We start from the raw sequence: 24119 nt of genomic DNA on the forward strand, positions 1-24119 counted from the left end.
GACAGACAGACAAGACAACTTTGATGTTGTGTACAACTCATGTCTATATTTATATTAAACAGCTAAGGGAATTATAATAGAATTGCTTCATTGGCATGCGTGTTTCATGCAATCAAAGGGTGTCCTCCCATTACGCAGACAGCCAGTTCGCAGACACCTTAACAACAACATTTACGGTTCAGTGAACAGATTATCTACTACCTGTTACCTGCACATTATATTGGAATAGTCCAAATAAAAACACAGGAACAAACTGAATAATATCTATTTTGAAAGATGGATGAAAAGACAGTAATTTGAACAGTTTATTTTCATAAACATTTCTAGTCTAACGGGAGTCGGCATCATCATATTGAAAACATTAGCTTCTCTATTAGAAATTGCGACACTGTTGTATCATATAAGTCAAATAAAGACAAATGTGAACCTAAATATTATTCATATGGAATAAAGAAGTCATATGTTTTGCACACAATATTAAGATATATGATATATGCACTTAATTACGATATATTTAGAATAATTTTTTTTTAAAATGACGCATCATGTCAATGTGGCCATAGATGTGAGAATGTTTTTCATTACGTCCTTGAATGTCCATTGTATACTACACAAAGACATAAACTGTTAAAATCTTAAGAAAGTATTGCTAAAATTAGAACACTGATTGGTATTAATCGTATCTTACATGGCAATGCAGGTGTCTCATTTACTACAAATCAGAATGTTTTCAAATATGTACATATCTATATCTCTCCAACAAAACGTTTTCTCAATTAAGTTCTGTTGTACATATGCTATTATTGGGAGGGGGGCTTTTCTATCAATAAACACAATATAACCTCTCAGTGACAAACCTGTTTTTATATTCGATAGTAATTGATAGTAAAATCAATTTTGATAAGAGAAATGATATATCATTTAATCACAACAAAGTTCTATTTACCCACAATCAAACTTCTCAGTAACGAACCTGTTTCAGGCTCACCCTGCTCTACTCACTAGACAGTGGACTGTTCCATTATACCCGTAGGTGTTACCCTAATTAACCTTCTAGTTCAGTGTCTGCCAATTGGTTGTCTGTCAAATGGGTGTCTGTCAAATGGGAGATAACCTTCAGATAGTCTGTATTTATGAGTGGGCTCTTTCAAAACAAGCTAAAACACACACAGTTATGAATATTTCATAATGTGTCCGTTTTCCTATTATATACAAAACTGTACCTATATATGGGGTGGGGAATGGGGTACATTCCATGTTATATATAATGGTCCGATGTGTAATCGACTTCCCAGTAGAATCACGCAGATGTTGCCATACTATGACTATTGTTAAACTTTTTAAGATCAATGCCTATTGCATCACCGTGATCAGCCCAATGTTATATTGAAATGATTTATGCCAAATGAATACAAATAATAAATAGGCCATATTCTTCTATCATTATTGCATTTTTGAAAGCACATACATCGTTAAAAAAAACCATCGTTGAATGAATCATTTATGTGTTTCAAATGTATTAGAAATAATTATTATTAATTATATAATGTGGTAACAACCATTTTCTAGTTACTATTACTGGGCGTTCAGTTTATTTCCAACACACAAAACAGGTGAAATGGGGGCCAAATCATCGAATTACACGTGATCACATTTGCTAAAATAAAGATGCTAACTATATTCAATCAATGTGGTCGTTCAGATTCATGTTTTATATGTACGATTTCGTGGCAATAGCGAGCTGACACGAAATATCAAAGCACATGTCGGTGATGAAAATAGGGTGTGTGTCATTGTTTACATATCGCCAATGTAACGACGATTTTCGTGTCTCGAAACTGCTTAAATAACGTGTTTGTACACTGAAAGTAACGATGGCCGTTGTTCTGGTGACGTATATTTTCCCATAGTATCGATGAAAATGCTATGAAAAAATTCTAACCACCCGTTCTCGGATTTTCCTATAGTAAATGCATGGCGCGTCTCCCTGCAGCGAAGGCCGCCATTCGGCAGTGCATGGTTGCCTGGGTCAGTGTCGGAGCGTAGCGCAGGCGCAACGGACCCAGGGAACCAGACTGGAGGAAATCTAGACTTGCTCCCTTTAGAACTTAGCACTGCAGATAGGGCTTGGGAGTAGGGAAAATAATGTGGTTCGGGGTTGTGTTGAAGTAAGCGATACACAATGCACGGGGAAATACATCCGGCGACATATACTACACATCAAAACTTAAGACTCACTTAAAAAAACTCACTATATGTTATGTATATATATATATGGTTACATTGAAGATGAATTTCTCTACAACTTTGGGGAACCAACTGCGAACCTTATGCTGATGAGTTGCACGAGCGCGAGGACCATGCATCAAATTGCTGAAAGGTATGTGCAACTAGCGTGCATGTGACCAGCTGCGTTTTGGTGTTGAGTTTTGTTAAGAATTCGCCAATTTTCACTGAGTTTCATCATTTATTGAACTCATGACAATAATCTTTTCAACGTTACGAATTTGTTTTACAATACATCAGAAAATATTAAAATTATATGAAATATAGGCTTATATGCAATTGTAGGAGGGGGGCATTGATTTTGTACATGAGATGCAGGGAGGTGTGTGTGTTAGTGTGTGTGTGTGTGTGTGTGTGTGGGGGGGGGTGCTTACATTGTGCATAAATTTTAGGGAGGTCATTCACATTGTATATGTTTCTCCATAAATATATTCATCACCCCCTTAGTAATAAACTATGAACAGTCCCTTATGAAGTAAAGAAGTCAGGGAGCACAGTCTGTTTCGTTGGTTTAAAGTCTGTTAATTTTTCAGAATTCTTAAGAAATTCCTAACTACTTATCTTTAGCTTCAAAATGTCCCCAATTGTAGATTTTCCTCTGGCATGTCCAAAAGATTCCTCAAATTGCTTACCGATTTGGGCGTAAACTGGCTGAAGGATTGCTTTCTTTAAATTTGCAAATCACGCTTCTCGGTTGCAGTGACAAAGTGACAGATTGCATTATATACAGTAGTTGGCCATAAGTGAGTCATCACTAGTGAAATTTCCATAGACTTACATGTTAATTAACTGTTGCCAGAACAATGTTCATACATTGTGTAGAAGTCATTTTATTTTGATATTTTGCAAACATCTTGGAAATCATCTTCAGCTACGTGGACATAATTTTCTTTCATTTTTCCGTTGATTAGTTATCGAATGACACCTGATAAAGCGCCATATATATATGTACAACTTTTAATCTATCCCATAGACAGCCACGTGAAACCTGATTGGTATGTCAAATATATGTTGTTTAAATAGTCATCGGAAAATTGAATGGGAATTATGAGATGATTTCCCAGCATTCCCTATAAAATGGGCAAAAGCAATAATTGTGCCAATATATAAAAAAGGCGATATTAACAATGCGGAAAATTATCGCGCCATTTCCCTTTGAAGTATTTTTGGTAAAATATATACAAACATTTTAAATAACCGCCTGGTATTCTGGTCAGACAGTTTGGATATGATAAATGAAGAACAAGCAGGTTTTAGAGCAGGCTATACTACAACAGATAATATATTTGTTTTCCAAGCAGTAATTTGTAAACATGTTTCTAAGAAAGGTGGCAAACTGTATGCATGTTTTGTAGATTTTTCCAAGGCATTTGATTCAGTACAGCGACACAACTTATGGTATGTCTTTAATAAACACGGTCTCCATTCAAAAATGGATAAAACATTAAAAAGTATTTATGAAAATGTTAAAGCCTGTGTCCGCACAAACAACAATGTTCTTACAGACGTATTTGACTGTCCTGTTGGTGTTAGGCAAGGTTGTGTCCTAATCCCTTTCCTATTTTCGTTTTTTATCAACGATCTAGTGTCTGAGATTAACCATTCATGTTCCACTGGCGTCCAATTATATCCAGATCTTATTGAAATATTTATGTTGATGTTTGCCGATGATGTGGTGTTTTTCTCAGAGTCAGTGATTGGTCTACAGAGCCAAATTAATGCTTTAGAAACCTACTGTAATAAATGGTCCTTAAATGTTAACCTTGATAAAACTAAAATTATGATTTTTAAAAAAGGACCTAAACTATCAAATTCAGAAAAATGGACATATAAATCAGCTATGCTTGAAGTCGTTACATCGCACCAGTACCTTGGAGTATCATTTAATAGAACTCTAAATTGGTCCCTCTCTGCCAAACACATTTCACTTAAGGCAAAGAAAGCTTTAGTGTGTATTACAAAATGCCTTTGTAGCTTTAAAGACTTATCATATGATGTCTATTTCAAAATATTCGACTGTAAGATACTACCCATATTATTGTATGGGTCAGAATTATGGGGCTTTCACAAACATGATTATTGTCTGGAAAGGGTATTGCTTTATACATGTAAACGATTCCATGGTGTTTACCATGTCTACAATTGTCCTTGGAGAAACTGGTAGATATCCTATTCATGTGTACACTCTAAAACGCTGTATTGCTTACTGGCTTAAGCTCCTCTCCATGCCCTGTTCACGCTACCCATTTAAAGCTTACAAAATGTTATGTAATCTAGATTTAAACGCAAGCGCCGAGCGTAATAGGTTTAATTGGGCTACGCATGTAAAAACGGGATGGCCTAAAAGTCGAGCCAAGAAAAGTCGGGCCGGGCCGGGCCCGGTAATACTAAAAAATGGATTGCAGAATATTAAAACGAAACCTGCAAATTTGGGTCGATACACTTCCTGCCTTCACAAATGCATAGTTTGATTGAAAATGTAAAGTTAATGGTGAAAAAAAAACCACAACAACAATGACTACATACCGAGATTCTCGTAGAAAAGACACCGTCTTGTTGTTATGTGTTTTCCTTGATATGTCTATGAGGGAAGGTTGCTTACTTCTCTTAGCGTGTGACATCCGGGGGTCCTGGGCAGGAAGTGACAGTGTTTTGACTGCTTTTCTTTCCTTAATTAAGATATAAGGGTTCCCTAATTAACCTTTATTGTCTCAGGCTGAATCAGAACAGGATGTTTATGTAAAAGAGACGTGGATATCAGCAAGTGTCAATGGGCAAATATGACATGATTACGTATATTAAAAGAAATATTTGAAATCACAAAATTTTGTAATATGTTATAAAGGATCAAACAAAGTATGCATTCACAAACACAAAAATTCTTATGTGTTTTCATTGTAAACAATACCAGCCCAAATCAGATAGCCAGCGCGTATGCATATGCTTATATTTACGAACACCAAATGGTATTATATCTACCTAAATACCACTTCATAAAGTAAAGTAAAAGTGAAGCACTTTTCTCTCTCCATTCCCAACGATTTAGGAAAACAAAGTCCTCGGAAAACAAAATCTGCAATAGAAATTGTTTAGTCTCTGTTCAGCCCGGCTTGACCCATACTGTCAAAAACATCTTAAACCTCACAGATGTATCTTGAAATGTGTTTAAATCCATAGATTAATATTATATCTACCTACATATCGCTTCACAGAGCCTCAAAGCGTAGTATTTGAAGCAAACACCTTGCTCAAAGTGAAGCCCTATTTTCTATACATTCTCAACAAAGACACAGTATAACACAAGCTTTCGGTCCAGCTTGGCCACGCACCTTATACCTCACAGATGTATCTTGAAATGTGTTTAAATCCATAGATTGGTATTGTATCTACCTAAATATCACTTTGTATTGTTATCAAATGCAACATGCAAAGATAGCTGGTTGGTTAAATTAGCCCTTTTCTCTCTCTATTCTCAACATAGCCTCAATCAAAAGCCCGACTTGGCCCGTGCTGTCGAAAACACCTTAAACCTCACACATGTTTCCTGCTTTCTGTCTATATCTCTAGAATAAAGTTATATCTACCTAAGTACGTCTTTATAGAGTCTCAAAGCGTTGTATTTGAAGCAAACACCTTGCTCAAAGTGAAGCTTTCTTTTCTACATTTTCTCAACAAACAGTATCACAAGCGCACGGTACGCCTTAGCCCGGGCTCACAAAAACAACCTAAACCACACGCATGTATTCTGATTTGTGTTTAAATCCATAGATTAGTACTATATCTACCTAAATATCAATGTGTGATGTTACAAAATGCCACATGTAAAGATAACTGCTCCGTTAAAGTGAAGCCCTTTTCTCTCTCCATTCTCTCCATTCACAATATAGTCTCAATCAGATAGCCAGCGTTTATGCTTATCTGTTCAGCCAAAATGGATCTTGAAGCCTCTCCATTCCCAACGATTTAGGAAAACAAAGTCCTCGGAAAACTAAATCTGCAATAGAAATGTATCTTGAAATGTATTTAAATCCATAGATTAGTAATATATCTACCTACATTTCACTTCACAGAGTCCTAAAGCGTAGTATTTGAAGCAAGCACCTTGCTCAAAGTGAAGCCCTATTTTCTATACATTCTCAACAAAGACACAGTATAACACAAGCTTTTGGCCCGGCTTGGCCCGGGCTCTCAAACGCACCTTATACCTCACAGATGTATCTTGAAATGTGTTTAAATCCATAGATTGGTATTATATCTACCTAAATATCACTTTGTAATGTTATCAAATGCAACATGTAAATATCAGATGATTTGAAAATAGGCCGCTACTGCCCAGCTCGGCCACTTTTATATGGATGCATTTGGAGAAAGTTAGGCGTGACACTGTGGATTTTATGAAAATGTACTTCCCCCACTTCTCTCTCTTATACTTCTATTGTCTGTATGCGTGTTCAGGAAAACAGGATTATCAGAAACGCTTGAAGTTTACAACATTCGGAAACGGCATCTCCGAGTAACCTTTGGCAAAGCTCTCACGGTGAAAACAATGTTCTCCCGAGCCTGAGCTGGGCAACACAGTGTCATTGCCGTGGATGTGTTTTCATACTTTCGTATGTTCAAATTATATAACCATAACATCTCATACGGCAAGTTATTTTAGCTGATACCTTCTGATAGTTATTGAATTACTGATATGTTCAAATCATGTCATAAGCTTCTGCCGGCAATCTATATCTGTACTAGAATGAATTGATGTTTATACTGTGGAAACTGTACGGAGAACATCCTGTATTCTGAAACCACTAAAAACCCCACCTCTTTCAAGCATTTCATGTCATATAATTGGGTATAATATCTTCTGATATTTATTAAGTTAATTATATGTGTAAATCATATCACAAATAGCTTCAGCCTGCCATCTGTATCGGTACTAGTATTCTTGAATGTTTATACTCTGGAACATGTACAATCAATAACACTGAAGGCCCCTGAACGGCAATTAAGGGCAACGATGGAGTATGTTAATTGAAACACAACACCCAGCTGATTTATAACATATGTTATATTTAGGATTACACTTTCTTAGTAAAGTACAAAGTCTAGTACGTTTTTTTAGTTGAGCCCCATGCGGGATTCGAACTCACACCCTCATCCCATCTCTCGCACAGTATTTACCACCTGTTTAAGAGACAGTTGGTAATATACAACAAATCACAGAAGGAATAAAATACATTCAAATATACATAAAAGAATCACTCATTCACAATACATTCATTCACATACAAGTTACATAGATTATAGTGGTATATAGATCAAAGGTAGTCTTGATATAACCTCCTATGATACATGAATTGCAGAGATTTACAAAAGTCATATTGGATATGGTCTGTTTCCATCAGCCAGCAGAATTTTCCTTGGAAGAATTTCTCTCTGGAAGATTAAGAAAATTATCATAAATCTGCATACACTTATGAAACAGTTTTTCACGAATATCTTCATAATGGGCACATGATATCACAAAATGTACCTCATCTTCAACAGAATTTGTAGCACACATTGTGCATAATCTCTCATGGATTGGGGTGACAGGCTTGGTATATCGTCCTTTTTCTAGGTTTAGAGGTAGGCTTCCACAGCGCAGCGATGCCATCAAGCTTCTCTGTTGTCTTGTGATAGATAATCTTGTGTAGTGACAAGTGTTAATGTCTTGTTTATACAGTCTGTAAGTTCTTAATTTGTTGCCATTTGGCTGGTTTTGATCATTAAATAAATCCTGGTACCACTTAGCTCTGTCTTTTGAATCAAGTACTTCTAGGGCTTTATATAACAGTTCTGTTCTGGTTAACTTTGCACAGAAATCATATATATCGCTAAAACCATGAAGTTCAAAGCTTTTTTATAAACTCTAGTGCTCTGTAGTCCCATGATGATTTTCACCGAACAGACCAATTATGTAAAATTCTACAAAGCGAGTTTGGTTACGCAGTACATAGTTTGTGAAAATAGCGGATCACTTCAATCTTTATCTTTGAATCTGAACACCTCCAACCTAAATCACCTCTCACCGCTACTGAGAAAGAATTTTTCCTCACACCAAGAAACAGTCCTGCAGCTTTATTCTGAAGTTTCCCAAGTTCTTTGTGTTGATTTATTCCCCAAAACCTGGCACTGTAATTTATGACTGGTTGCACATAGTTGTCATACAACTTTATGAAAACATCATGGCTAAAACCTCCAAGGAAATTGAATTTTGACATTATTATACCCAGGGCCCCGTTGGCAGATTTGCACATTTCCCTCAAAGATTTTTTAGTCACAATGCTCATCAAGCCGCATACCAAGATACTTATATTCAGAACAGTAATCTATATCCATGTCACCACAGGTGAATCTTTTAGTTGATCGAGGAATAGACACTGGTCTGCAATGCATTATCTTGGTTTTGTCCTTGTTTATGGATAATCCCCACTTAGATGACCAATTGTAGAGACAGTGTAGAAGTTGTTGTAACTTAGTAGCATCTGGAGCTATCAACACAATGTCATGTGCATAGAGTAATATGGATACGTTAATGTGGTCTACATCCACTCCACATTGGCTGTTACCTATTTCGGTACCTCAGTCATCAATATACATAGAGAAGAGTGTAGGAGAAAGACCACATCCTTGTTTTACTCTAATGGTCACACATTAAACCATTCAGTGTTTTCAGTGTTAATTTTTACACAACATTGCACATCTTGATAGAGTGACTGTATGGCACACAGAAAATATCCATGTCATCTTTGACCACAACAAATGTCTCTGAACAGAGTCAAATGCTTTTAACACCAATTAATCTATTGCTTTAAACACATTTCAAGATACATCTGTGAGGTTTAAGGTGCGTTTGAGGGCGCGGGCCAAGCCGGACCGAAAGCTTGTGATACTGTGTCTTTGTTGAGAATGTATAGAAAATAGGGCTTCACTTTGAGCAAGGTGCTTGCTTCAAATACTACGCTTTGAGACTCTATAAAGACGTCCTTAGGTAGATATAACTCTATTCTAGAGATATAGACAGAAATCAGGATACATGAGTGAGGTTTAAGGTGTTTTCGACAGTACGGGCCAAGTCGGGCTGAACAGAGACTATACACTTTTGATTGAGGCTATATAGTGAATGGAGAGGGGAGAGGGCTTCACTTTAACGGAGCAGTTATCTTTACATGTGGCATGTTGTAACATCACACATTGATATTTAGGATACATGTGTGGGATTAAAGTTCTTTTTGAGAGCCAGGGCCAACCGGACCGAAAGCTTGTGATACTGTGTCTTTGTTGAGAATATGTAGAAATAGGGCTTCACTTTGAGCAAGGTGTTTGCTTCAAATACAACGCTTTGAGATTCTGTGAAGTGATATGCAGGTAGATATAACACTAATCTATGGATTTAAACACAAATCAGAATACATGCGTGGGGTTTAAGTTGTTTTTTAGAGCCCGGGCCAAGGCGTACCGAATGCTTGTGATACTGTTTTTTTGATAATATGTAGGAAAGATAGCTTCACTTTGAGCAAGGTGTTTGATTCATATACTACGCTTTGAGACTCTATAAAGACTTACTTAGGTAGATATGACTCTATTCTAGAGATATAGACAGAATCAGGATACATGAGTGAGGTTTAAGGTGTTTTTGACAGCACGGGCCAAGTCGGGCTGAACAGAGACTAAACACTTTTGATTGAGGCTATGTTGAGAATAGAGAGAGAAAAGGGCTTCACTTTAACGAACCAGTTATCTTTACATGTTGCATTTGATAACATTACAAAGTGATATTTAGGTAGAAACAATACCAATCTATGGATTTAAACACATTTCAAGATACATCTGTGAGGTATAAGGTGCGTTTGAGAGCTCGGGCCAAGCCGGACCGAAAGCTTGTGATACTGTGTCTTTGTTGAGAATGTGTAGAAAATAGGGCTTCACTTTGAGCAAGGTGTTTGCTTCAAATACTATGCTTTGAGACTCTGTGAAGTGATATGTAGGTAGATACAATACTAATCTATGGATTTAAACACAAATCAGAATACATGCGTGGGGTTTAAGTTGTTTTTTAGAGCCCGGGCCAAGGCGTACCGAATGCTTGTGATACTGTTTGTTGAGAATATGTATAGAAAAGATAGCTTCACTTTGAGCAAGGTGTTTGCTTCAAATACTACGCTTTGAGACTCTGTGAAGTGATATGTAGGTAGATATAACACTAATCTATGGATATAAATACATTTCAAGATACACGTGTGAGGTTTAAGGTGTTTTTGACAGCACGGGCCAAGTCGGGCTGAACAGCGACTAAACACTTTTGATTGAGGCTATGTTGAGAATGGAGAGAGAAAAGGGCTTCACTTCAACGAACCAGTTATCTTTACATGTTGCATTTGATAACATTACAAAGTGATATTTAGGTAGATACAATACCAATCTATGGATTTAAACACATTTGAAGATACATCTGTGAGGTCAAGGTTGTTTTTGACAGCCCGAACGAAGTCGGGCTGAACAGAGACTAAACACTTTTGATTGAGGTTATGTTGAAAAATGAGAGACAAGGGCTTCACTTTAACGGAGCAGTTTTCTTTACATGTTCCTTTTTATAACATTAGAAAGCGATATGTAGGTAGATATAACACCAGTCTATGGAATTTAACACAAGATACGTGTGTTACGTTTAAGTTGCTTTTCACGGCTCGAGCCAAGCCGGGCGGAAAATTGTGGCCGAGATAATGTTGAGAGTGTGGGGAAGAGATCGTATCATTTAAATGTGGGCATGCTTTAAATACGATGAATAGTGAATTTATGGGGTGGTATGTGATTTGATATAGATGTAAAAACATTTTCGGGCCAACGGAAATGTGTATCGGAATTGTCTGAAGTATATATACGTATTAAATCCCGTTTCGTTTAACGATTCCACTTTTAGACGTAACCTCGGTCAGCCAGTTCACAGGCTTCTCGTCTTCCTGGATTTTAGCCGATTGACTCGTAATAAAGTTATTATGGTACGCGTTTGTTGCTTCCGATTGATCATTATTATCATGCATTGATTAGTTGTAGGCATGGTTTTCGTTAATGGGTTTATTAGCCAATAATAGATTTGGCCCGCCTTGGCCCGGCCCGACTTTTAGGCCATCCCGTCAAAGTCCGTTTAAGCAAACTGTTGACAAACGTTTATAATTATTTATTACCCACGTGGTCAACGTATGGGTAGTTGGATACTAATCTCGTACGTCACACGAGTGTCGTAACGACGTCACCTGAGATTCTAACGATTTGATTGGATAACCGATGACCTCTCAATTAGGTCACGTTGTGACGGAACTACTTGTTCATTCATACGTGAACACGTGAATTCATTCATTCTACAACTTAAATGCATTGTGGGAATGTAAACATTGCGAACGTTGCCGTATTGCTGTTTAATTGAGAGTCGAACTGAGGCATTATATCCGTCGAAAAACATAAACGTAATGTCTCCAGTGATGTTAACCAAGTGAAGCAACTGCAAACCAAGAAAAGAGGTCCTACGGAGTAGTTTACTGTAGGTGGCTGTACGAGGCGATGACAACTGACATGCATCGTGACATCGGTTACCAATGGAGCAGACGAGAATGGCGTAGTGACGTCAATACAGCGTGACGTCATGCTAAAGTGAACTACAGAAACATATTCTTCCGCAACTCCTTTATGAAACCGGTTTCGGTTTGAAACACAACAATAAAAAAAATACGCTGTTTTGTCAATTTAATGCATGTAAGACGTGGGTAATAAATAAAATACCACACTCGGTGTGATTACATACGAATTATACGAAACCCGTGACCTTCCTATGGTTTCTGACCTCGTTTCAGATACCATAGGAAGGACACTCGTTTCGTATAATTCGTAAGTAATGAGAACTCGTGTAGTATTCTCTATGTACCGTCTTCTAAGAAAAACGTTCACCAACCCTGCGTTATATTGTTTTCTTGCAGATTTTCACTGTTTTAAAAGTCAACGTTAAAAAATTTGACAGGTGTTTGCTGTTTCGTATCCAACCACAGTCACCCATTTTCTGTCACGAGTAGATCTAGGCTACACATTTGCGATCTACGACTAAATATTAAATATATGATTGTACTCGTTGAAATAAACTTAATCTTTACAAGGGTGTGTGGTTGATAAAATCGCCATAAAAGGAATTTGGAAACTCTTGAATTGTGTTGTTTTTCATACCGTTTTCTACAGTACTGTAATATGGTTCGTATGGGATTCCATTAGGCGTGAGCAGTTTTGTTTCATCCGCGCATTAATACAGATCAGCTGATTTAGTTGTAAACACTTACATAAGAAGATGCGGCTTTGAGTAAAAAAGTACTGGTTTCTCGGTTTAATTACAGAACGTGTAATATAGAATAACCCACGAGGTACGAGTGATTACGGGAAACATTAATTTCACTGGGGACATATTTATTCTCTAAATCTCTACTCGCCATTGTGACATCGTCCTCTGCTTGTTGCCGGGTCACGTCGGCATGGCAGGTAATAAAAAAACCGAAGCTGCAGCCGAAGCAACTCTTAACAAGCCCTTATCTCCACTGCGGATCCCGTACAGTGACTTAAAACCAACTATCAAAAGTGATAACTCGGGACCTCAAGCATAACTGGTGGGACACCCAGGTAGGAAAAAATACGCTTCACGAACTGTTCAAAACCACAATGTGTTGTCAGACAAAACACAGAGGGCATTTTACGACGATGTCGCCTTTGCCACAGGTGGTTTACTAACGAGTAGCTGCTAAAAACAGATGAGGTCGACTCTCCTAAGAGTATCCATAATGATAAACTGATTACCATCAAGCAATTCTTGCCCGACTGTGGACTTTCAAGAACAATGGACAGTAAATCTGTTCACCAGCGTGAATGAGCTTCTCATTCGTAACTAATTGATATAAACAGGTCTGAATCATGAATTATTTATGAGTAACAAATTGAATCATGAATTATATATGTGTAACTAATTGAATCATGAATTATACATGTGTAACTAATTGCTTGGGTTTCTTTATTGCTGATGTATTTTTTTTTAAATGGCGTGATAGTGTTTTAGTGTATAATACTGTTATGTTAAAGTATGTATATGAAGAAATTCCTTGATCACTGGATTGTCTGGTCCAGACTCGATTATTTACAGACAGCCGCCATATAGCTGGAATATTGCTGTGTGGCGTTAAACAACAAACCAACCAGCCAGCGTTTTGAATATACCTTTTATCATAATAACTTTGTGTACTCATGTAAAGTTGGTCTTCTTGCTGTATGGCTGACTCATTGATGTTCCGCAAATAGCTGCCAAGAAGCTGATGCCGTGTTAATTAATACCCACCCACTGTATGGCTGACTTATGGATGTTCCGCAAATAGCTGCCAAGAAGCTGATGCCGTGTTAATTAATACCCACCCACTGTATGGCTGACTTATGGATGTTCCGCAAATAGCTGCCAAGAAGCTGATGCCGTGTTAATTAATACCCACCCACTGTATGGCTGACTCATGGATGTTCCGCAAATAGCTGCCAAGAAGCTGATGCCGTGTTAATTAATACCCACCCACTGTATGGCTGACTCATGGATGTTCCGCAAATAGCTGCCAAGAAGCTGATGCCGTGTTAATTAATACCCACCCACTGCATGCTATTGACTCATGGATGTTCCGCAAATAGCTGCCAAGAAGCTGATGCCGTGTTAATTAATAGCTGGTACCGTGTTAATTAATACCCACCCACTGTATGGCTGACTCATGGATGTTCCGCAAATAGCTGCCAAGAAGCTGATGCCGTGTTAATTAATACCCACCCACTGTATGGCTGACTCATGGATGTTCCGCAAATAGCTGCCAAGAAGCTGGTGCCGTGTTAATTAATACCCACCCACTGTATGGCTGACTCATGGATGTTCCGCAAATAGCTGCCAAGAAGCTGATGCCGTGTTAATTAATACCCACCCACTGTATGGCTGACTCATGGATGTTCCGCAAATAGCTGCCAAGAAGCTGGTGCCGTGTTAATTAATACCCACCCACTGTATGGCTGACTCATGGATGTTCCGCAAATAGCTGCCAAGAAGCTGATGCCGTGTTAATTAATACCCACCCACTGTATGGCTGACTCATGGATGTTCCGCAAATAGCTGCCAAGAAGCTGGTACCGTGTTAATTAATACCCACCCACTGTATGGCTGACTCATGGATGTTCCGCAAATAGCTGCCAAGAAGCTGATGCCGTGTTAATTAATACCCACTCACTGTATGGCTGAAGTAATGCCGATACGACGTTGAAGGTTAGCACACGCACGCATTCACCCATGCACGAACGAGCTCACTCAATATGTTTCAGTTTAACCCTGCATTCAGTTGCTTCATGTAAATAAGAACAGGCAAACCAGGGACTGAGTGAGTGAGTTAAAATTTAACCCCGCATCAGCATTATTTCAGCAATATAGCGATGTGACCAAGTCTACACACATACATTTTTAGTTACAAAAGGACAAAGGAGTTTCTTGAAATGCATTTTTCTTTATTACATTATTATTTGTAAATATAAAAGTCACAACAGTAAATCTAGAAACAGCAACCTGTCACACATATACATATACATAGTCACAACTTACGACCCGTGAAGGTCCGGGTTAGAATGAGCCTTCAGTAACCCATGCTTGTCGTAAGAGGCGACTAACGGGATCGGGTGGTCAGGCTCGCTGATTTGGTTGACACATGTCATCAGTTATCAGTTGCGCAGGTCGGTGCTCATGCTGTTGATCACTGAAATTGTCTGGTCAAGAACGTCGCCATACAGCTGGAATATTGCTGGGTATGGCGTAAAATTAACTCACTCACTTACCCACAATTTACGATGGAGATAATTTTCTCTCATGTAGTTCACAATGAGATACCCTCTCACGCGGGAAACATATCATTCAGATATATTGCTTATTAATGTCAATCTCTTGCATTGAGTCGTCCACACAATCAAGCAGAATATGGTTGATGGTGAACATATCATCGCAGGAGACACTAGAAGTCGCCATGCCTGACCAACTGATCCATTGCAATGAACACCATATTTAACTTTATTGAAATCTAAAGATGCGAGGCGTCGAATAACAATGTTACGAATCGGTGCACTTACAATATATAAAAATACCGGTAGATTTGATGGAGTTCCGAGGCACCAAAGACTATGTAATATTTGTAATGATAATTTTGTAGAAAAATGAATTTCAATTCCTATTTGAATGTAAAGTTTATCATGATTTGGGCTATAAGTATTTTTAGGCATTACCAAATTACATAGATCAGCAATACTTTCTAAACCCATTATCCTGTACCAAGTTTTCAACACTAACAAATTGTTCTTCTTACATTAAGGAGGCATTGTCACTGCGTTCTTTATACACATAAACCTGATTGTCAAGTGCCACTGTCTTATAATTACACATGCTTATTTGTATTGTACGTGGGCCTAAGGCCTCGTTACGAAATAAACTTGACTGATTGAACACCATATCAAACATTTGTTGCATTCACATTCCAACTACCAACGGGGGAATCACACTCTTAAAAACAGGAGGGGAACTTCATTTTTAATTTACGATTGAAACACAAGGGAGATGTATCAGAGTCAGTCAATGTTGATACGATAACAGTGACTGTTTTGAAAGTGCATCACCACTTGCACTCCCTCAAGGCCAAAGTTGTTTGTACAGTCATCGCTTTTGAAAGATGATTGTGTATAGCGTGAAATTTGTATGTGTACGATTTTCATGTTCAAACAACAATAACAAAAACAAAACAAAAACAATAACAAACAGCTAGAAACAAACACTAACATACTTGTTATGCAAGATGATTATCAAAATTGATGATCTACAATGATTTATCGACCTTCTTGAAAACTGTCAAAATCAAGAATGACACCCCGTGCACGTGAATGAGGCTACTGTATTGTACACGTGCATCCCACGCGCTGTATTAGCAAAGAGAAATGGTGGTGCGTTCACAAGATGTCTCTCTTTGAAAAGTTTGTTAACGCATGTACTTCCTGTCCAAACTGAAAGTTCAGGTCGCCCTACTGTTTTTGTAGAGTGCATTATAGAATATAAGCGGTGATTTAATTAATTTGGGGGCCTTTTTTGGCGTCAACGAAGCGAATGGGTTCAAAGACGTACACGAACTAAATTTACCACCCAAGAGTCATACATAAAAACACTTATCAGTGATATGATTAGTTATTTCCATTATACTTTCTTTTCTGGACCCTTTAATGGATCCGAAATACCCTGCTAGACTTCTAGATTACAACTGATCACCAAGATAACTAGTGTAGAACCTATTAAAGAATGGTGGACATTCGCAGATAACATCGACTTAGAGCTCCTAAATGGTAAGTGTATCCAAGAACAATATATTGAGAACATACACAAAGGAAATACCGGTGTATTTGATATGAATGAAAAAGGAATGGATACATTTTATCGATGATCTTCTGGATAATAATGGACAATTCGTGTCATTTGAAACCTTTGAAACGTTTCCAAGTTGAAACCAACTTTTTTTACTCTCGTTAGTTGCAAGAACATGACTAAAGTGCGATATTTGTAACATCAAGGGGCGGTGGGGTAGCGTAGTGGTTAAGGCGTTGGCTCGTCACTCCGAAGACCCGGGTTCGAATCCCCACATGGGTACATGGTGTGAAGCCCATTTCTGGTGTTCCCCGCCGTGATGTTGCTGGAATATTGCTAAAAGCGGCGTAAAACAAAACTCACTCACTCACTCCAACATCAAATCATGCATGATATATTGCCAAGAAATTGTCTTTTTGAAATAGGATACGTAGACAGAAAATGCTGTAATTCGGTTCTAATGAAACAGAACCGTGAAAGTCCGTGTTACAATTGGTACGTGCCATGGCGTACCGAAAAAGTGTCTCCGCGCCCTGGGTATGCTTAATGAACTATTCAGACATTTTGGTGACCATCGGAACACGATCTCATCTCTATGGAACGTTTTCAAAGTAATGGATCACGAGACCGGCCGTCCACGCATGCAAGACAATCACATTCGGCTGACCCATCCAAGGAATCGATCCCAGACTGCCAGTTTGATTGCTCGGACCATTCATGGCTTACGTCCAATCAGTTCCAGGACCGTACGGAACCCACTGAGGGAGCACATCATCAGGCCCCGACGGATGCAATACGTCCAATTTTGCTCCAAGGTCACCGACAGGCACGTCTTGCCTCATGCAGACAGCATAAACGACACTGGAGACAAGATTGTGATGGCGTTTTGTTCAGTGACAAATCGAAATTTTATCTGGACAGCTCAATTGTCAGGGTAAAGGTGTACCTACAATTTGGTGGCGGAGGGGTCATGGTATAGGGTGAAATCACATCTCATGGTCTGACACAACTTGTCTTTGTCCATGGCAATCTGACAGGTCTGCGATACATATATGTTTGGAATTCAACAAAATGAGCTCCATCTGTCGTGTTGGAGCGAGACCTCTGTTCATGAACAAGATGTCGACTGTTTACTGTGGATCACACTGGTTGTGATGGTGTAAACCTCTGTTCATGAACAAGATGTCGACTGTTTTCTGTGGGTCACACTGGTTGTGATGGTGTAAACCTCTGTTCATGAACAAGATGTCGACTGTTTTCTGTGGGTCACACTGGTTGTGATGGTGTAAACCTCTGTTCATGAACAAGATGTCGACTGTTTTCTGTGGGTCACACTGGTTGTGATGGTGTAAACCTCTGTTCATGAACAAGATGTCGACTGTTTTCTGTGGGTCACACTGTTTGTGATGGTGTAAACCTCTGTTCATGAACAACTGTTTTCTGTGGATGTCGACTGTTTTCTGTGGGTCACACTGGTTGTGATGGTGTAAACCTCTGTTCATGAACAAGATGTCGACTGTTTTTTCTGTGGATCACACTGGTTTGTGATGGTGTAAACCTCTGTTCATGAACAAGATGTCGACTGTTTTCTGTGGATCACACTGTTTGTGATGGTGTAAACCTCTGTTCATGAACAAGATGTCGACTGTTTTCTGTGGATCACACTGGTTGTGATGGTGTAAACCTCTGTTCATGAACAAGATGTCGACTGTTTTCTGTGGATCACACTGGTTGTGATGGTGTAAACCTCTGTTCATGAACAAGATGTCGACTGTTTTCTGTGGATCACACTGTTTGTGATGGTGTAAACCTCTGTTCATGAACAAGATGTCGACTGTTTTCTGTGGATCACACTGTTTGTGATGGTGTAAACCTCTGTTCATGAACAAGATGTCGACTGTTTTCTGTGGATCACACTGTTTGTGATGGTGTAAACCTCTGTTCATGAACAAGATGTCGACTGTTTTCTGTGGATCACACTGGTTGTGATGGTGTAAACCTCTGTTCATGAACAAGATGTCGACTGTTTTCTGTGGATCACACTGTTTGTGATGGTGTAAACCTCTGTTCATGAACAAGATGTCGACTGTTTTCTGTGGATCACACTGTTTGTGATGGTGTAAACCTCTGTTCATGAACAAGATGTCGACTGTTTTCTGTGGATCACACTGTTTGTGATGGTGTAAACCTCGAGTTCATTGTTCATGAACAAGATGTCGACTGTTTTCTGTGGATCACACTGGTTGTGATGGTGTAAACCTCTGTTCATGAACAAGATGTCGACTGTTTTCTGTGGATCACACTGGTTGTGATGGTGTAAACCTCTGTTCATGAACAAGATGTCGACTGTTTTCTGTGGATCACACTGGTTGTGATGGTGTAAACCTCTGTTCATGAACAAGATGTCGACTGTTTTCTGTGGATCACACTGTTTGTGATGGTGTAAACTGAAACTCACATCACTCACTCACTTTCTTATAAAAAGTAACATTTTCCTACCATCAAAATTGAAGAAATTTAAACATATATTGCTATTAGCTAAATAACAAGTGAGTGAGTGAGTTAAAATTTTACATCGCGTCGGCAATATTACAGCCATATAGCAATGAAAACAAGGTAATCATTTCAAGATATTTGTCGACAGTAAAATAGGTGTATGGCAGTTTTGAACATAAAACCAACCTAACCATCATTAAAATAAGAAGAGAGTAGATCCAATAGATGCAATGGTACCAATTTAAACTAGGCTATAAACCACCAACAACCAAAGGTTGACCACCTTACTGGGGATCCGGAGGTCAATAACAAGAAATATCAACATGATAGAGATACCTTGATTTGATGTTATCAATGTTCTTTTCCACTTAAAGGTCATTTACGGATCATGATTGAATCAATCTGATAACACCAGAGCCTGATAATTAAAAACGAAAAATCTTTAATCTACAATCTTCTTTTGAAAAAACCCATTAACGTCTATTTCTATCTTGTTCCCATACGTAAGTGAGAAAGGGTGTACCATTTTCAGGAGAGGAGGGAGTTGGGTTGGGGTTGTATCAACATAACTTGCCTCACATTGATCCCATAGCGTCTCTTAAAGCATTTGTAGCGTATGGTTAGAATAACATATTGATTCTCAGAGGTTTAGTATCACCAACCCGACCATCACACCTCCTTCTCCAGAATTGGCACAGCCTGAAAATTATCACTTAGGACTGGAATCACCACCAAGCATATATTTGTTTGCCATCTGAAGGAGCGGACACAACATGGGACCAATACCACTGGTACTTGTTCACATTTCCTGCTTATTATGTTACAAGTCCTGCCAGGGTCTGCACACGTCTCTAACACTGAAGAACCAAGGCTCGAAATCACATGGAGGACGTGTTTTCGCCTGCTTTAAGAATGGACCCTTGGGGTTCAACAGCGATATCTTGGTTTTGACCAATTCCGATTCCCGGACAATATGTAAGGTGTATCCCAACAACAACTATGGCAAGTGTCCCCCGGAAGAAGCTCATCACCATGGAAACACGTCTGTATTTCCCACAAGTGACAAGTCTGCAAGTGACCAAAGTGTCCGACCAACGTGCAACATATACAGAATTGCTATGCAGGAACATAAGCCCTTTGTGTACACCAGCTCACGTGTTCTTCACCAAATCAGACCAGGAAGAAATTCGCAGACACAGGGAACAAACTTGAAACGTAAGATTTTCTCGGACAGAAATGTCGAAATGACAACCTCAGCTGTACATATTACAGCTAAACCAGATGCCAGACCTCAGTGTCCCTGCAGATTGTATCTCATGCGATACGTTTGTGCAGTATTAGTACAAGGGAAGAGGATGAAAACTTACGTTCTCAGAAACAACAAGTTTCATGATTATAAAGACAGAATAATCTCTGTTCAATTCAACAATACTGACTATCATTCTTACTACAAGTGTTACGTTTATTATGTTGCACAAAGTTCACGAATACTAAGAGCATGTATTGGAATGTCGAATGGCGATTTCCAGACATTATTTCGAGCAATGCCACGTTGGAAAATTGTCTACTTTTTCCTCGACAAGAAGAAGGCCAGGATCATATTCATTGTAAAGCAAAGGTTAAAAGTGTTTAAGGTGATAAGAGGTGACATTGATTGTAAGCGGACAAGAAAGATCACATATATATCTGGTCATGTTTTGTCATTTGGACATGATGTCAGCAGACGAAGAATATACTGGTTGGAAGCGGACCTCATGACGATTTGCCACTGCAACTATGATGGTGCAACTCATAAGAAGATAGGAAGCATAACTAAACCATCAGTCCTTCGCGAGATGTCTGCTCTACATGCTCAAACTATCCTAGGTCCTCAGAGAAAGCTTTGGATCTGCAAAAAACATGGAAGAGGTGTGACTTTCGTCACTTACGACTACAACTCACAGAAGCTGTATAGACTGTACAAACACTCATGGATGAAGCGCCTGAAACACTGTCCTCAAATACACCTTATTTTAAACATGGTGTACGTATATGCAGTGGATGTTTATATGTACAGCGTTGGTGCTGCCTCCAAGGGAATTGCATTCCGGAACAAAGAGAAACTCTCATTATACTTTTTACATTAATCATCATTACATCAGCGGGGTTGGGTTTGAGTTGTCAGGCTGGTTTTACCCTTATCCTTCGTGTGATCCCCGGATCTTGTGCACTTAATTTCACTAGCGTAGTCGTTCATTTTAAACACTTTCTTAATCAATTGATTTAGTAATGACAAGTTCATGTCTATATGGAGGCTCTCGATGACAATCCAAATATGTGTCGCAATCTGTGAGTAATGATGCCTTACTTAGGCAAACCCTTGTTCGATGTTGTTGCAAATTTCTCCAAGTCACTGTACATACACAGCCATGATATCGCTGAGTCAGCACGAAGTGGTCAGTGGGACGACTCTCACATCGCAGTATGTCAGATTGCTAAGAAACTGTGAACAGCTGGGTCAGAATTGGTCTCCAGCAATCCATTCTTAAACAAAGGGCGACTAAGTGGTCGGGTAGACAGTCTCGCTGGCTTGGTTAACTTACTGTCCTATTTGTGTACATCAATCCTCTTGATAGTATAAACGACTCGCAGACATGGTTGATACATGTCACCATTGTTTCCCATTTGGGTCAAAGAATGTTCATTGTGTTAATCACTGGAATAAAGTGTTCAAAGGCAGCTATTGAAAGAACTCTGTCATGTTACTGCAATGATGGTCCCACAACTTTCAAAGTAAAATGTAAATTTACATTTTAAACGTAATATCTTTGTTCTTTTAACTGCCGGCTAAATTTTCCTACAATCGCCAGCGGCTGAAGGGATGGTGTAAATCCAGCCAGGGTTCATGCAGGAAGCAAATGTACTGTAAGTCCCCATGGTTCCTAGTATGGTGATCTACCTTCAGTTGTTGGCGACCTATAGCCCGTGTTTTATACTGTATTGTCCTCTTTAATTGAAATGTTTTAGCTTTGCTCTCTAGTTTTATTCATATCTGTGATTCTCTAGTATCTTTACTGTCCATCGTCGACAGGTTTTAATCTTCAAAGTGTTTTCTCTTTATATTGTATAAGTTGTTTTCGTGACGATATGGCTGAGATATTGCCGATGTGACGTTAAATATTAACTCACTCACTCACTCACTGCACTGATGAGTGTTAGACATTAGTCATTCCAAATCATCATCCAAACCTCATCATCCGATTTATTGATTTCTCCCACGGTAACCAATATATGTTCTACTAATCTCACCCCAATGAAACTGTAACCAAAATAATTAAAACTTTCGCTGTGTTCATTGTAATATTGCGTGGTATGATACTTATGGAGGTCTCTGACATGTACCACTTGGTTTTACCAGGAGCGTGGTATGATGCTGATGGAGGTCTCAGATATGTACCACTTGGTTCTACCAGGAGCGTGGTATGATACTGATGGAGGTCTCAGACATGTACCACTTTGTTTTACCAGGAGCGTGGTATGATACTTATAGAGGTCTCAGACATGTACCACTTTGTTTTACCAGGAGCGTGGTATGATACTGATGGAGGTTTCAGACATGTACCACTTTGTTTTACCAGGAGCGTGGTATGATACTGATGGAGGTCTCAGACATGTACCACTTGGTTTTACCAGGAGCCTGGTATGATACTGATGGAGGTCTCAGACATGTACCACTTGGTTTTACCAGGAGCGTGGTATGATACTGATGGAGGTCTCAGACATGTACCACTTGGTTTTACCAGGAGCGTGGTATGATACTGATGGAGGTCTCAGACATGTACCACTTGGTTTTACCAGGAGCGTGGTATGATACTGATGGAGGTCTCAGACATGTACCACTTGGTTTTACCAGGAGCGTGGTATGATACTGATGGAGGTTTCAGACATGTACCACTTTGTTTTACCAGGAGCGTGGTATCATACTGATGGAGGTCTCAGACATGTACCACTTGGTTTTACCAGGAGCGTGGTATGATACTGATGGAGGTCTCAGACATGTACCACTTGGTTTTACCAGGAGCGTGGTATGATACTGATGGAGGTCTCAGACATGTACCACTTGGTTTTACCAGGAGCGTGGTATGATACTGATGGAAGTCTCAGACATGTATCACTTGGTTTTACCAGGAGCGTGGTATGATACTTATAGAGGTCTCAGACATGTACCACTTGGTTTTACCAGGAGCGTGGTATGATACTGATGGAGGTCTCACATATGTACCTCTCAGATCGTATCACCTATTTCAGCACGGCTCCCTTGGGAGCTGAATAAATCGCCTTACACGCGCATGCCGCGCGTCGTTGGATATCTGTGTCCTTGAGCTACACGGAGAATGTTCCCGTTTGTTTTTATGCAACTTTATAGCCGAGCAATTAAGGTTTCTGTGATTTTAAGCTGTGTGTTTTTCTTCCACGTAGGTCCCGGTGGAAGAAATTTGTTCCACCCAGCCTCCGGTGGAAGTTGCATTTTGCAAGCCTTCTACTTTGTCATATCTATGCATGTTATACGTTGTTGGAAACCTAAGGAAACGCTCTCTCCAAATATGCAAACGTGAATATTGTGCTGCCCCTGGTAACCAGTCCAGATTGAAACTCCGACGTGATATTTTGTGTAATTTTACTGAAGTTCAATTCTTCTGTGATGTAGCAATTTTCGCCAACATCGCGCAGCCATGATATAACGGCTACTATTCTTACACATCACCTCAGAATATACATTTCTATAGCGCGTTTGAAAGCCTATTAAGGCGTGTTTTAGACAATGTATAATACGCACATGTTGCACATTCAGTGGTGGAGCTATATAAGTATTAATGTGCGAACTGCG

The 24119-nt window shown here is 39.1% G+C and overlaps 1 long non-coding RNA gene across 1 annotated transcript in view; it reads left to right on the forward strand.

Annotated features, from left to right (window-relative positions):
* The first annotated feature begins 36 nt into the window (after positions 1-36).
* The window catches only part of LOC124254510, a 68333-nt gene continuing 44250 nt past the window's right edge, over positions 37-24119 (forward strand). Inside the window, exons 1-2 of the long non-coding RNA XR_006892478.1 lie at positions 37-119; positions 7480-7482. This is a non-coding gene — a long non-coding RNA (uncharacterized LOC124254510). The remainder of the gene's footprint in view (positions 120-7479; positions 7483-24119) is intronic.

This window comes from Haliotis rubra, unplaced genomic scaffold (assembly GCF_003918875.1).
Source record: "Haliotis rubra isolate DU_JTF1 unplaced genomic scaffold, ASM391887v1 Scf573, whole genome shotgun sequence".
Classification (NCBI taxonomy): domain Eukaryota; kingdom Metazoa; phylum Mollusca; class Gastropoda; order Lepetellida; family Haliotidae; genus Haliotis; species Haliotis rubra.